Consider the following 13,281-nt stretch of genomic DNA (forward strand, 5'->3'; position numbering starts at 1 on the left):
TATTTCCAGAAATACACAAGTTCTTTTTAAGTTTATAAAATTTTAAACTTTTGTTTTTTCCATTGTGATTTCTTCTACACCTTTTAAATCTATGAGTCCTTGTTTCTTCAGTTATCACATATTTCTATTTCTTTCTTTTTTTTAATTTTTATTTTTTTCTATTTCTTTTTTAAAATAAGTATATTTAGTTGTTTTAATATTCCTTATTCTACCTCTACTCAATTTACCAATTTGATATTATAATTGAGAAATCATCATTTGAGAAAAAATGTATTTTCTCTAAATATTTAACCAATTAACACCATGACCTCTTAGTCATATATGTGCATTGTGGGGGAGCTCACGAGCCTTACAGAATCCAGACATAACATAAAAGCTTATTATTCTTGGCCTGGGACTTCTGTTTTCTGCCACTGGCTGTGATTCGATGAACCAAACTAAAGTCACAGTTATCAAGAGTTGTTGCTGCTGGAGCAGGGTCCTATTGATTGTCACATATTTGGCTTTGACTTAAGAGAAAATGGAACATTTCTTTCAAGAGATGAAATACCTGAGGAAATTTTTTTTTTAAGAAAAATAATATGTAATGCAGTGGGCAAGAGTTTTGTTGTCATTCTTTGAGTTTCCTTTTATTATCTCATGCTGTAGCAAATAAATGTTTAGGTTACAGCACTGTTCAGTCACAGTGGCTTCAACATGCATGCTAAACTAGGACAAACTTTTACAACATAAAAGCCACATGACTAATACTGAAACATCGACTTCAGGATTTTAAGAAATATTTAGGTTAAAGTTTAATAATATTCTATTTGGAGCACAGAGGATTTTAAAATCAGCTATGTGTCTAGTTCAAATGTTGTGAGCATTATAAACATTTGTGGACAATATGTAATTTTTACTAATATGGCATATTTTATTAGGTGTGACTATAAAGCAATAGATCATATTTAAATATTTTGAGATGATAGCATCATCTTCAAGTGATTATTTTGAAGGTACAATACTCCCTTGAGTGTAAGTTCTAAAATCTTTGTTATGAAGTTATTTTATACAAAATCACATCACATATACAAAAGAAACTTCCGATAATTAATTTTAGCCCTTAATTATTCCTACCAGTTCTCTAAATATTTTACCCACATTCTTTTATTGGAAAAAGCCATGCAAGGCAAAATATTTTGCCAAAAGTGGATTAACAATTCTGGGTAAGCAAATGAAGGAAAAACCTCATTCCTCATCAACAACAAAACAAAACAAAAAACCTATAATATTTTGAGTCTGAAATCAAAATGATACATACACTCCTAAGAATGGAGGAGAAAATAGATTTCTTATGACCCAGTAAAGTTAGAATTTTATATTAGAATTTCATATTAGATAAAATTAAATCAGAATTTCATATTTAGATACCTAGACAGAGCAGATTATTTTTAATAATGGTGTAAATCATTATGAAAATACTCCCACATAAAACACATGCCCAGGTGCATACCTGTAATGCCCACATAAATACATAAAGACTATGTACTTAGAGAGACAATGGATGAAAGATCAATTTAGTTCTGACATTTGTTGAATGATTTGTAGTCAGCAGTCTTTCTCAAAGAAAGTGCTCTTTAATGGCAGAAAAATTCTATCAGCAATTCGTTGACAGAACTTTTCATTTGAAGTATAAGGTACCAAAATTCATTCTCACAGTATAGCGTGTGACTCATTCTCCTTGTGTGCATTTGTGCTCTATATTTGTAAGACATTCATTTCCAGAGAAATTTATGATTTAAAATGACATGAATTCTTTCTCCATCTTGTTTCCCCTAAAATCTTGCTCTGACTTCCAAATTAAGTTGATTTAGGGCTGGAAGCCCTTTGAGCAATATAGTGGGGCCTGTTGTTTTCTGCTCCCATAGTATATTTACAAGCTTTTTTTAAATTTATGTATCCTGCAATGATACCATCATTTTCCATAATCTTTCTGAAAAATTAATCTTTTGCTGCCATCTTCTGAAGCTTACATTCTATCCTAGAGTTTCACATTCATGTTTTATCCAAATTAATTTTTCCTTCAAAGGTCTCATGATTTCAAATTAACCTGTGTCTTTGTTTACTGTATCATCTGCTCTATAAAGCAGAAAACACGTTCCAATGCTTGACTAATAAACATTTATTCAGTAAATGAAGAAAAAAATACCTTTATTCCAATGATGTAGCATTTTCAAAGCACTGTATATGGATTGTTCTATTTCCATTACCCATTCTTCTCTTAACCATTATCAGAACTCCACTTGGACTGCCTGAACATGGTGCTTCTTCCTCAATCCCAGCCCTTCTTTACCATAGACAAGCAATGTGTAAGTAGGATCAGGGCCCCTGGCAAGTTCCTGAGATACTTTTCAGTAGGTTCATTATGTCAAACTATTTTCATAATACTAAGATGTTATTTACCTTTTTCATTTGTTTTCTCACAAGTGCAAAATGGAGTTTTCCAGAGGCTCCATGACATGTGATAATGTCATTCCTCTGATGTCTAATGAAATATGTGCTTGTATATTTCTTTGTTATAAAAATACTATTTAGTATATTAAATATTAATAACTACAACCCACATTAACAGGGCTTTGAGTCCCTCTCCAGACCTCAGGCATGATGGGTATACATGATTTTAGTGAATACCCTATTTATGCTCCAAATAAGCAACTCATAAGTGGATCATAGAAATACCATTCATAAACGCTTGATCTGTTTATGTATGGAAAAGTAGTTAAATCAGACTTTGTTGTCAAAATTCAGCAGAGATTCCTAAAACCCGTTAAATGCCAAGAAACCCAAGATCTTAAATGGAGAGGCATGACCATCTATACAGCACATGCTAAATTGCACAACTGATAATCTATATCCAGATACAGAGAATGAATCCCTGAATGAAGAAGGCAATGATTAATAACTTTGAATCAAGTAGTAAATGTGTTATTTATTTCTCCCATGGGGGAGAAGAAAGGAATCCTTCCTATTCATCTTAAATCAAGTGAAGTGAACTTTTGTAGAACCACTTGGAGAATCTGTAGTGTTTTTCTTGGAGTGTGGGGCTGGGACACCTCTGTCTGGGGACAAGGACAAGCCTATTCTTGGGACCAGCTTAAGAATAGCCCAGAGCAAAAATTTGGCAGTATTTTGAGAAGGCAAAGAGAGACCAATAGTTAATCAACCAATAATTAATAAAAGACACATATTTTCTGTGGGCTAGATAGGTGGCTGGCTGTAAGCTCTCTTGAAAAGGAAGAGGTCTTTTGGCTGCAAATACAACAAATATCCATTACAGAAACTGAGGACGTGTGTAAGCCCAGAGGGCTCCAGATAAAGGTAGTACAAAGTCTAAGAGGTGAGAGATACAGGGTTCAAGGGACTCTGGTCTCTCATGGAAAAGTCAGCTTTTGTATCTGCCATAACTAGAGGGTATCAGTACTCTACTATGTACTTTCCATCAATTGTACTTCCCTTCATTTTCATCTTCTTTCCCCTGCCCTCCTTTGGCCACTGGCAAATGCAGCTAGAAAGAGGTGTTTCACAAGACAGGAACAGTCAACTGTTCCCTTTCCCCCTGCAAGATTTCCAGCCTATGGGAGATTTGGAGGATGGTGGCCAAAAGATACAAATTTCCAGTTATAAGACAAGTAAATGCTGGGGATGCAATGCACACCATGAAGGCTAAAGTTAACACGGATTGATGTGTGATACATTTGCAACTTGCTAAGTCAAAAGATCCTAAGAGTTCTCATCACAAGAACTATCTGTATGAGATGATGGATGTTAACTTACAGTAGAAATCATTTTGTAATATATATAAGTCAAATCACTATGCTTCACACCTTAAACTTACACAGTGCTGTGTGTCAGTTCTGTTTCAATAAAATTGAAAAAAACAAAACAAAACAAAAAAGCACAAACACCTTTCCTGGAGAAGAAAGTCAGGTATATTTGACCCCAGTGGTGAGTTCTACCAAACAGTTAAGGAAGAAGGTAAACTCTTCCAGAAAATAGAAGAGGAGGACTCCCTCCTCAAATTATTTTTTAAGTCCAGCATTTCCTTTTTGTCAAAACTAGACAAAAACATGATAAGAAAAATAACTTCTAACACTACCTTAAACATATTCATTATATTTTCTAAAATTGAAAATTCTCACACACTGCTGATAGGAATACCAAATGGTAAAGCCACTTTGAAAAATATTTTGGCATTTTCTTACAAAAGTTAAGTATATGCTTTTATGACCCAGCAATTCCACTCTTAGGTATTAAACCAAGAGAACTGAAAACATATTTCTACAAAACACCTAGAGGCAAATGTTCATAGCAGCTTTGTTTTATAATAGCCAAAAACTAGAAACAACTCAAATGTTCATCAACTGGTAAATGCATTAACAAGCTGAAGTACATCATACAGTGGCATACTACTCAGCAATGAGAAGAATCTACTGGTACATACAATAAGTTGGATTCATATCCAAAGCATTAATCTAGAGGAAAAAGTCCAATCAAAAAAAATATATATGAATACATATATATACTCTATAATTTCATTTATAGAACATTGTAGACAAGGCCAAACTATCAAGAGAGGAATCTTATCAGGGGTTGAAAGAGACAGAGAGGGGAAAGACCACAAAGGAGCAAGAAAAAGCTCTTTGTTACAGAGGAAATGTCCTATGAATTTATAATGATGGTTGTTAAAAATCAATGAATTGTATATTTAAGCACAGTAAAATTGATTTTATGTATACATCAATGACCCTGAAATAAAAATCACCCTGGATGAAAATAGGTATATATTAAAAATGGAAAAAAATTCCCCACCCAGCAAAGACAGAACTTATAAACTGGATGACAGGTAGAAATGTCGGAGACATGCTAACTCCTGACATATTTGTCCCAACTTTCTAGTCTTAGCTTTCAAAATGACTCTAACCTCTCTTTCCATCATTATCTCTTTTGAAACACTGCCCCCCCCAATTCTACTACCCCTACCCCCAACCTGCCCCATTCTTCTGTATACCTGTATATGATTTCCTCCTTCTAGAATATTCTTCCTATTTTTACCATTTGAAATCTTTTGTGACTTTCAAGATTAACTTCAAAAGCTCTTTCATAAAGCACCTAAGGAGAAACAGCTGGGATGCCTAATCCTAAAATCGTTTATGAGCTGCTATTGGCATATGACACGATCTTTGCATGATTTCTGAGGGTTGTTTTCATGGGATTCACTTCAAAAAAACAACAAAAAAATTAGGTTTCTGATTTCCAGATATGGATTAATAACAAATCTTGAACTGTCTTGTGCTCTCCACACAGAGTGGGGAGATTTGTGTGGGATCCCACCAACAGCCCCCATCCCTTTATTCTAATACCAAGAGTAAGAGTTACCTCCACTTCCAAAATATCCTATCATAGCTGCTGCTTCAGAACACTGGACACTCCCATAAAGATCATGTCTGTGATAGGAGATGGAAGAGAGCACACAAGAAGATTTAAATTCTTCCATCCTCCCATAGAATGAATGAATGCTCCACTCATTATTATATGATCTTAAGTAAACATGTTTGAGGAATTTGTTTTCTGTCCCATACTCATTGTCATATTATTTTTCTATCTTTGGAGAAGGCGGTTTTATTGATTAATTTGTGTTTTGGTGGTGCTTGTGAGCCGGGGAATAGTTAGCTCTTCCCTGCAGATTACAGAGTGATACTAACAAAGCCTTTTCCTGACCACTACCTGAAAGAGGAATATTCTACTTCTCCTATAAAACTTATTTTGCCTATAGAATTGTTATGGCCACTTGCCTTCATGGGAGGCCATGAGGACATAAATTCTATTAAAGCGGGGTCTGTCTTTTCTACTAATATTTGTATCCTCTGTAGACACCAGAACATAGGAAGTATTCACTAAATATTTATCAATGTTAAAATAATTAAAATATTGCTATATTGCAATCTCTCTTGAATATAACTTAAAACATGATTTTCTTGAACTACATTAAGAGGTTGATTTATTCATGTTTCTAGGGACCTTTCTCTATAAAATAATCTCCCTTTAAGACTCTCTTAATATAAGGCCCTTAAAAGGTTATTGTAGGATTCAGCGTAGTAAGTTGCTTATCACCTCATTACGTACAGCACTTAGAAAGTCTGTTATCCATTGTAAAAGTTCTTGTGAAAGTACATAGGCCAGTTTCATTCTACAACTCTTTTGCCAAGTTCAAAACCACAATATCTTAGCAGCTTTTATTTTTCTTCCAAACACCATAAGTTATTACACTATATGATGCATTGCATACTTGCCAAAGCATTTCAGCCAGATTTTTTTTGTTACATAAGCACAAAAGCATCCAACACTAATAAACTATTTTTCTTTCTACTTTCCTATAAATTCAAAGAACCAGTGCATGTTTCTATACCCTTGGATAGGAAAAAAAAAAAAAGCAATCACTAACATTTGAAAAGCATTCTGCCAAACTAAAATTGTGAAACATGTTCCTTAACTGACATAATTTTCTTCCTAAGTATAATTTACCTATAAGTTCACAAGTTTCATAATAATTAAAAATTTGTTGCTTACACAATGACTATTGTTTCGTTGCTGTTTGTTTTCCAAAATGTAGTACGCTTCATTCAGTCAGTATCTTGCCTTTTGTTTTGTTTGCCCTGCTACAAATTTAATAAACCTATGTGTCTGGCTTTAAGAAACTGAAATATACACTCACTAATGTAAACAATCATTTGGGAATCTTCTCACCCATCTAAAGTAAGATGATGAAAATTTTCTGTTAACAAATGTAGCTTCACAAACTATGCTGTGCTCCAGATTCTGCCTAAAGATTCTGCTTAAGGTTCTACTAGGTTTTTTTGTTTTGTTTTTTGTTTTGTTTTAACTTGCACCATTATTTGGAGAAGTAGGCTTACCACAAGAGAATAATCAATGACTAAGGAACTAGTAATGGTGGGAGACCTGGCAATAGCACAAGCTACAAACTGAGGAAGAGCTAGAAGATGGTGTTAAGGAAAGAGAAGCCATTCAAAGAATGGATCTGCAGTGTATCAAGAGTTGGGTTTTTTTGTTTTGTTTTCCAAAGGCTCACTCAAAAATGTTCACAATGAGCAAGGAATGCTATTTGTGAATTAATATGGCAAATGAAACATGTAAAGTGATCTAACTCACATTTTTCAATGAAGTGATGCAAATATTCTCTACCATTCTTCAGAGCTATATTAAGCTTAAGCAATAGATATTCTTTTCTGGGCCTTAGTAAATAGCAGCCGTCACCGTGAACATCTTGAAACGTGACATTTTAAGAGTGACTTTGTCAAGTATCTAAAGTTAAAGGCAGGATCAATAGGACACCAAAATAATTAGCAAAGAGTGAGGAATTTGGCAAATTGCATCCTGATCTGCACAATACAAACCAACAAATGGACTGATTTCATTTTCTACTTGTGCATTACCAGACTGAGTTGGAGAGCCAATGTAGGTGCCAGTTATGGACAAAATGGTCATCATGGTATAATAAAATGAGAGTTTTAAGATTTGGGCTGATCCTGCCAACCATATCTCAGAAAATCATAATGATGATACTGACCAAAATTTAGAGTTAGAATTCTGAAAAATTGCATTTCTAGTGATGTTTCCTTAGCTTACTGGTTGGTTTTTATTTTTTATTTTTTGGTCTTTTTTTAAAAATAATGAATTTTTTTTAATTTTTTTTATTATTATTTATTTATGATAGTCATACAGAGAGAGAGAGAGGCAGAGACATAGGCAGAGGGAGAAGCAGGCTCCATGCACCGGGAGCCCGACGTGGGATTCGATCCCGGGTCTCCAGGATCGCGCCCTGGGCCAAAGGCAGGCGCCAAACCGCTGCGCCACCCAGGGATCCCTTAAATAATAAATTTATTTTTATTGGTGTTCAATTTGCCAACATACAGTACAACATCCAGTGCTCATCCCGTCAAGTGCCCCCCCAGTGCCCGTTACCCACTCACCCCCACCCCCCGCCCCCCTCCCCTTCCACCACCCCTAGTTTGTTTCCCCGAGTTAGCAGTCTTTATGTTCTGTCTCCCCTTCTGATATTTCCTACCCATTTCTTCTCCCTTCCCTTCTATTCCCTTTCACTATTATTTATAATCCCCAAATGAATGAGAACATATACTGTTTGTCCTTCTCCGATTGACTTATTTCACTCAGCATAATACCCTCCAGTTCCATCCACGTTGAAGCAAATGGTGGGTATTTGTCGCTTCTAATGGCTGAGTAATATTCCATTGTATACATAAACCACATCTTCTTTATCCATTCATCTCGGTGTCCCTCGAAAGATGAATGTTTTTTTGGTCTTATAGGGACACCAGCAGGTGAGACATCTAGTGTTGCCTCACTACATTATAAAATTCACTGTAACTTCAAAGATTCTTGTGAGATATCTAGAGGTAATTGGAGGTGAAATGGAGAATTAGAAGCCAAAACAATTTTTATTTGAAAAAAAAGTAAGTAGCATTACTGTACACACAAATATTCTGCTATCAAATGCAGTGACAGGTTCTGAATATACAATAGAAAATAAAGCAGATATTGATCCTGACTTCTTTCAATTGATTTCTAGCAGAAATACATACTTAATTATTATAAACTAAGAAAACAAGGTATCAGGAAAGAACAGTAGTGAGTAATTCACTTTCAGTTGAAGGGTTAGGGATAGACTTTCTGAAGAAGTAACTTTCTGAAGAGTCATCCATAAAGAAAGATTTCAGGCTGACAAATGGCTCAAAGGCAGTAACCAGCACGGCCTATGGGAAAAACAGCGAGGAAATCAGAGTGGTAAAAGATCACCAGGAAACAGTTGGGTGAAACAACATGAGCTAGAGATAAACAGAGCCAGATAACACCAGACCTCAAAAGTCATAGAGGAGGATTGGTCTTTGATGCTGAGTATAAGTGGAAAGCAAAGAGGGCACAGAATAGGCAAGATACAACTTCTATTTAAGTAATTATTCTGGCTATTGAGTGGTGTATGGTGGAAGCAGAGGACAAGGTCAAAGCGGGAAGATGTAAAAGTGTGCATGTACACATGTCAGCATAGATGTGACATGTACTTTCTGCAATCAGGACGTTAAAATGCTTCACATGTCTTTAAAATATTTATGTGTTGGGACACTTCAAATGGCAAATAAAACGTCAAAAAGTAATTAAAAGAGAGGAAAGCTAGACAAAAGAATTTTAGGGGGTAGTTTGCAGGAATTTCTCCCTTTATAAAGAACTATAATTTTCTCATAATAAGGGTAGGCTGGCTTTCATGCATTATTTGTACTTGTGTGTCATGCACTTGTATGGCCAATTTTAGTGCAATTATTCATTTCTTCTCAGTATACTTTTCATAAAGGAATTCACCCTGCATGTATGTGAATTTTATGGTCTTCTCTCTTGGCTTGTTCCTTGGGGCAACATTTCCCCATTCTTGTTTTTCTAAGGTTAATCAGGTAACATTATTATTTCTTTTCATTACATGTTGTTAGGTAATCCCTGTCATAACATGTGTGGGAATATTTTCTGAGAAGCAGTTGTTCAAAGCACAGTTTTTAGCCATGTTGTGGCTTCCATTGAGGGGCTTTCCAGATTTCCACATTCTTTGACTACCAGAAATGTTAGAAGTCTATAATTTGGAAGTCATCTTTACCGCTGCTTACCACTTTTGAATGTTAAAAAAGAACAGTGACTTCAACACAAAAAAATTAAATGTTTTACAAGTGTTTGTGTATATGTATGTGTGATATATATCATGGAGAGTCAATAGAAGCTGGAACATGTGCGTGCAGGCATATGAGTGTATGAAAAGATAGTCATTGCTATTTCATTATCTAAGGAAAAGGAAAGTCCCTTTTTCTTTCATATAATCATTCATTTCTTAGCCGCCTCAAAGAACATGATATTGTTTTCAAAGTCCACTTACAGAGATATACAAAGCTAAGTTTTGAAACTATGGATTAAGAAACTAGAAATAGAACTCCCTTGTGTCTCTGGCCCATGTCATTTTATCTTGAGGGTAATGATCACATTTCATGACACATCATTTTCAAAGATGTTGAATGACAAGGAGCCTATTCTGGTGTCAGATCCTGTTTGGTTGTCTCCAAAATCCTTTTTAGTTGAGAAGAGAAGGAAGTAAGTGAATATCACAACATAAAACCTTCCCATTTAATTAGAAGAGTGTATGGAATAGCCTTAGGGAAAAAGTAAACATTTTTCAACTTCAAATCTCTTTCTGGACACATGTCTTTAGGAGGAAGCTCTAGTGACAGAATCAAAGTAATATTCCCCACCCCCCACCAAATGACAGTAAATATAACTTTCCCAGAGGAAAATTAGTCCAGTCAATTAAAAGACAAGGCTTTAGGATATACTGCCCATTACTGTACTTTTATAATAAGTATAGGTTTTTAAATTCTAAATACAAAATTGTCTCTATGGTTCCATTTTAAGTTTAATACATGTAAATCAAACAGATCCTTTGAGGCAGAGCTTAAAATCTCAGGTTTAGGGGTCAGGCAACTTCTATTTAAATCATGGCTTAACCACTTATTTGCTGAATGACTGGGCAAATCGTTAAATATCTCAGTGTCTTCAACCTTTAAATGGAGAAAAAAATAGAACTGACCTCAGAGGTCTTAGAGGGACTAATCAAACTATCTCACACATGACATGAAGCACAACTTCATATATCTTATAATCATCTAACAAGTAATATCAGTATACTAACAACTAAAGTGACAAATTAATATGTTCAAAAGAATTATTTCACTCTGTACCGGCATGGCCTAAAAAGTTGATATGATTTCCAAGTATTTTAAATTATTCTTGAGACTGTAATTCTTGTAGTAGATCAGATCAGATACCAGAACTTTTTGCTTCTTCCTTACAGCCCATCTCAGTATCCCATAGCAATCAAAGGGACACCCAGTCCAACATCTACAGACTGCAACTGAAAAGCTGGTTAATTTATGGAAGCATCTTGAAAAATGTCTCTGTCTCTCTCATATATATATATATATATATATATATATATATATACACACACCTATATATATACACCTATATATATACACCATATATATATATATATATATATATATATACCTATTGTTCAACATCTACACAATCCAACACTAGACATAGAAATAAGACCTAGAACCCTGGATGCCAAAGTTAAAATCCATCTCATTAGGTAGGATAAATAGTGAGACTACAATGACTTTTTTTTTTTTTTTTTTGCCTTGAAGCACATTTATTACTATTTACTTCTTGGGTCATTTTCTCCCAAGGCAGACCTTAAACAAAACATAGATATGAAAGAAGTGTCATCATTTTGTTATTTTGTTCTCATATGGAATTTTAAAAAGCTACATGGAAGGTCACTGAATCCTGCCTATCTGCAAAAAAGGGAAATGATAAGCTGTCCTCAAACGCACATCCAGCTTCCTTCCAAAGGGTGCTGCTAAAAGGGCTGCGTACACCCTTCCTGTTGCCCCAGGTGCTGAAGATGAAAATATCTGAACACTTGGCAATGAAGATATTCTCTGAGGCAGCTATAAAAAGGCTGGTCTTGGCTTTTGCCATTACAGTGGCACACATTTGTATTTTATTTCATTTTACCATGAGGAAGTTTCTGGAGTTTCTTCACCCCCATGATACCTCAACTTCTCTTTTCTTATCTGTGTAAATATTTTCTACTTCTGTCTCTCAGGAATAGATTTTTCAGTGGTTCAGTTATTTCCCGTGCTGAATGTGGGCAACCTCAGTAACAGAGGCTCCTGGAAACATCCTTTACCTATTTTTCTCAGAAGATAGGAGAACTGTTGATTGGACTTAGGAGAGGAAGTGGTTGGTTGGGGGAATTGCCAAAATAGTGATGGAAATTTCTTTATTGATTTAAAAATAACAACTCATATTTATCTTTTGACCAGGACAACCTAAAGACTGACATCCCTTTGCTTTCTTTTAACTCAAATAGGAAGTAAGAGAGATGTCGGTTTCTAGGTTCTGGGAAGCCCATAGTTTGGGGTCCTATTTCTTGCTGCCTCTGTCTACATTAGTTATAGATTTAATAATGGCTTTCATCTTTATCATTAGATCTTTTTTCTCAAATGTAGAAATTCTAGTGAGATAATTTCTTTTTATATATACATTAATGTTTCTTTATAATAAGGCATTTAGCAATATTCCATTGTGAGGAGCTTTGCTCTAAACTCAGAATTGAGAGTAAAACCTCAGGGTAAAGAGGAATTTAGAAAATACAAACATTTTTAACTTCTTTACTCAGATGTGAAGGAAACATTTCTCATGTCAGAAAATATTGAAGTTGTGTGGGAAATTACAACTAATGATGATGCAGGATTAGTTAAGTCTTGGCCATTTTTAGGCTTTCCTTAATGTTATGGAGCAGTCTGAAAGAAGTTAGCTAGTGAGAGATTTTACTAAGTGCTGGTGTAAAGAGAATGGACAGCTAACAGGTAGGGAGAGAGTTCACTTTCAGTCATGTTGAATATTAGGTGCTTTTTAAAGGACATAACTTAGAACAATTTGAAATTGAACCTTAAACTCAGATGGGTATCGAAGTTAATAATATACCTGTAGGAGTCCACCAGGGCAAATCTGGTAATTAATGTCAAGATCTCCTCATAAGGTGATCAGATGGTATGAAGAGAGATCATGACTGAACACCTACTGGAGAAGAGTAATATTTAGAGGACAGGAACCAGTGAAGGAGCCTGGATGCAAGGAGTTGGAGAGGAAGGGGAAACAGTATATCTGCTTCTGGTGCAGAGGGGGCTTTCCTCAGCACAGGCCTCATACCAGGTTCTTGCCAAAGGCTAAGGCAGTAAGTACAGATCCTAGTATTTATTCTGATGTTCACTGACATTCTTTCTCTGTGTTTGTGGAAATAAAGGTAACATTTCCAAACAAGTATCATTTAAACATTATCTATAAAATTCTTCTTTTTTTAATTGTCTATAAAATTCCAATTAAAAGGAAATTTTACCACAAAATGTGGAGGGGCAAGTCTCATAGGGATGTTCAGATTGACACAAAGCTATCCTCTTTACTAGTTATTGCTCTATAGTCACCGATGAGCCTGCATCTTGTCTCAGTGATGTGGCTAAAAAGTAGACCTCAACTTGGTCTTCTAGTGGTGAAGTCATTTATAACTCTAGAACCTTCTAGCCTAGTTATTCCAATAGCAGTTTT

General features: G+C 35.1%; 1 long non-coding RNA gene across 7 annotated transcripts in view; it reads left to right on the plus strand.

Moving 5' to 3' along the window:
- Positions 1-12,720: 12,720 nt before the first annotated feature.
- The window catches only part of LOC121474833, a 130,642-nt gene continuing 130,081 nt past the window's right edge, over positions 12,721-13,281 (plus strand). For all 7 annotated transcript variants that reach the window (XR_005983544.1, XR_005983546.1, XR_005983550.1 and 4 more), the window contains exon 1: positions 12,721-12,913. This is a non-coding gene — a long non-coding RNA (uncharacterized LOC121474833). The remainder of the gene's footprint in view (positions 12,914-13,281) is intronic.

This window comes from Vulpes lagopus, chromosome 13 (genome assembly GCF_018345385.1).
Source record: "Vulpes lagopus strain Blue_001 chromosome 13, ASM1834538v1, whole genome shotgun sequence".
NCBI classification, from domain to species: domain Eukaryota; kingdom Metazoa; phylum Chordata; class Mammalia; order Carnivora; family Canidae; genus Vulpes; species Vulpes lagopus.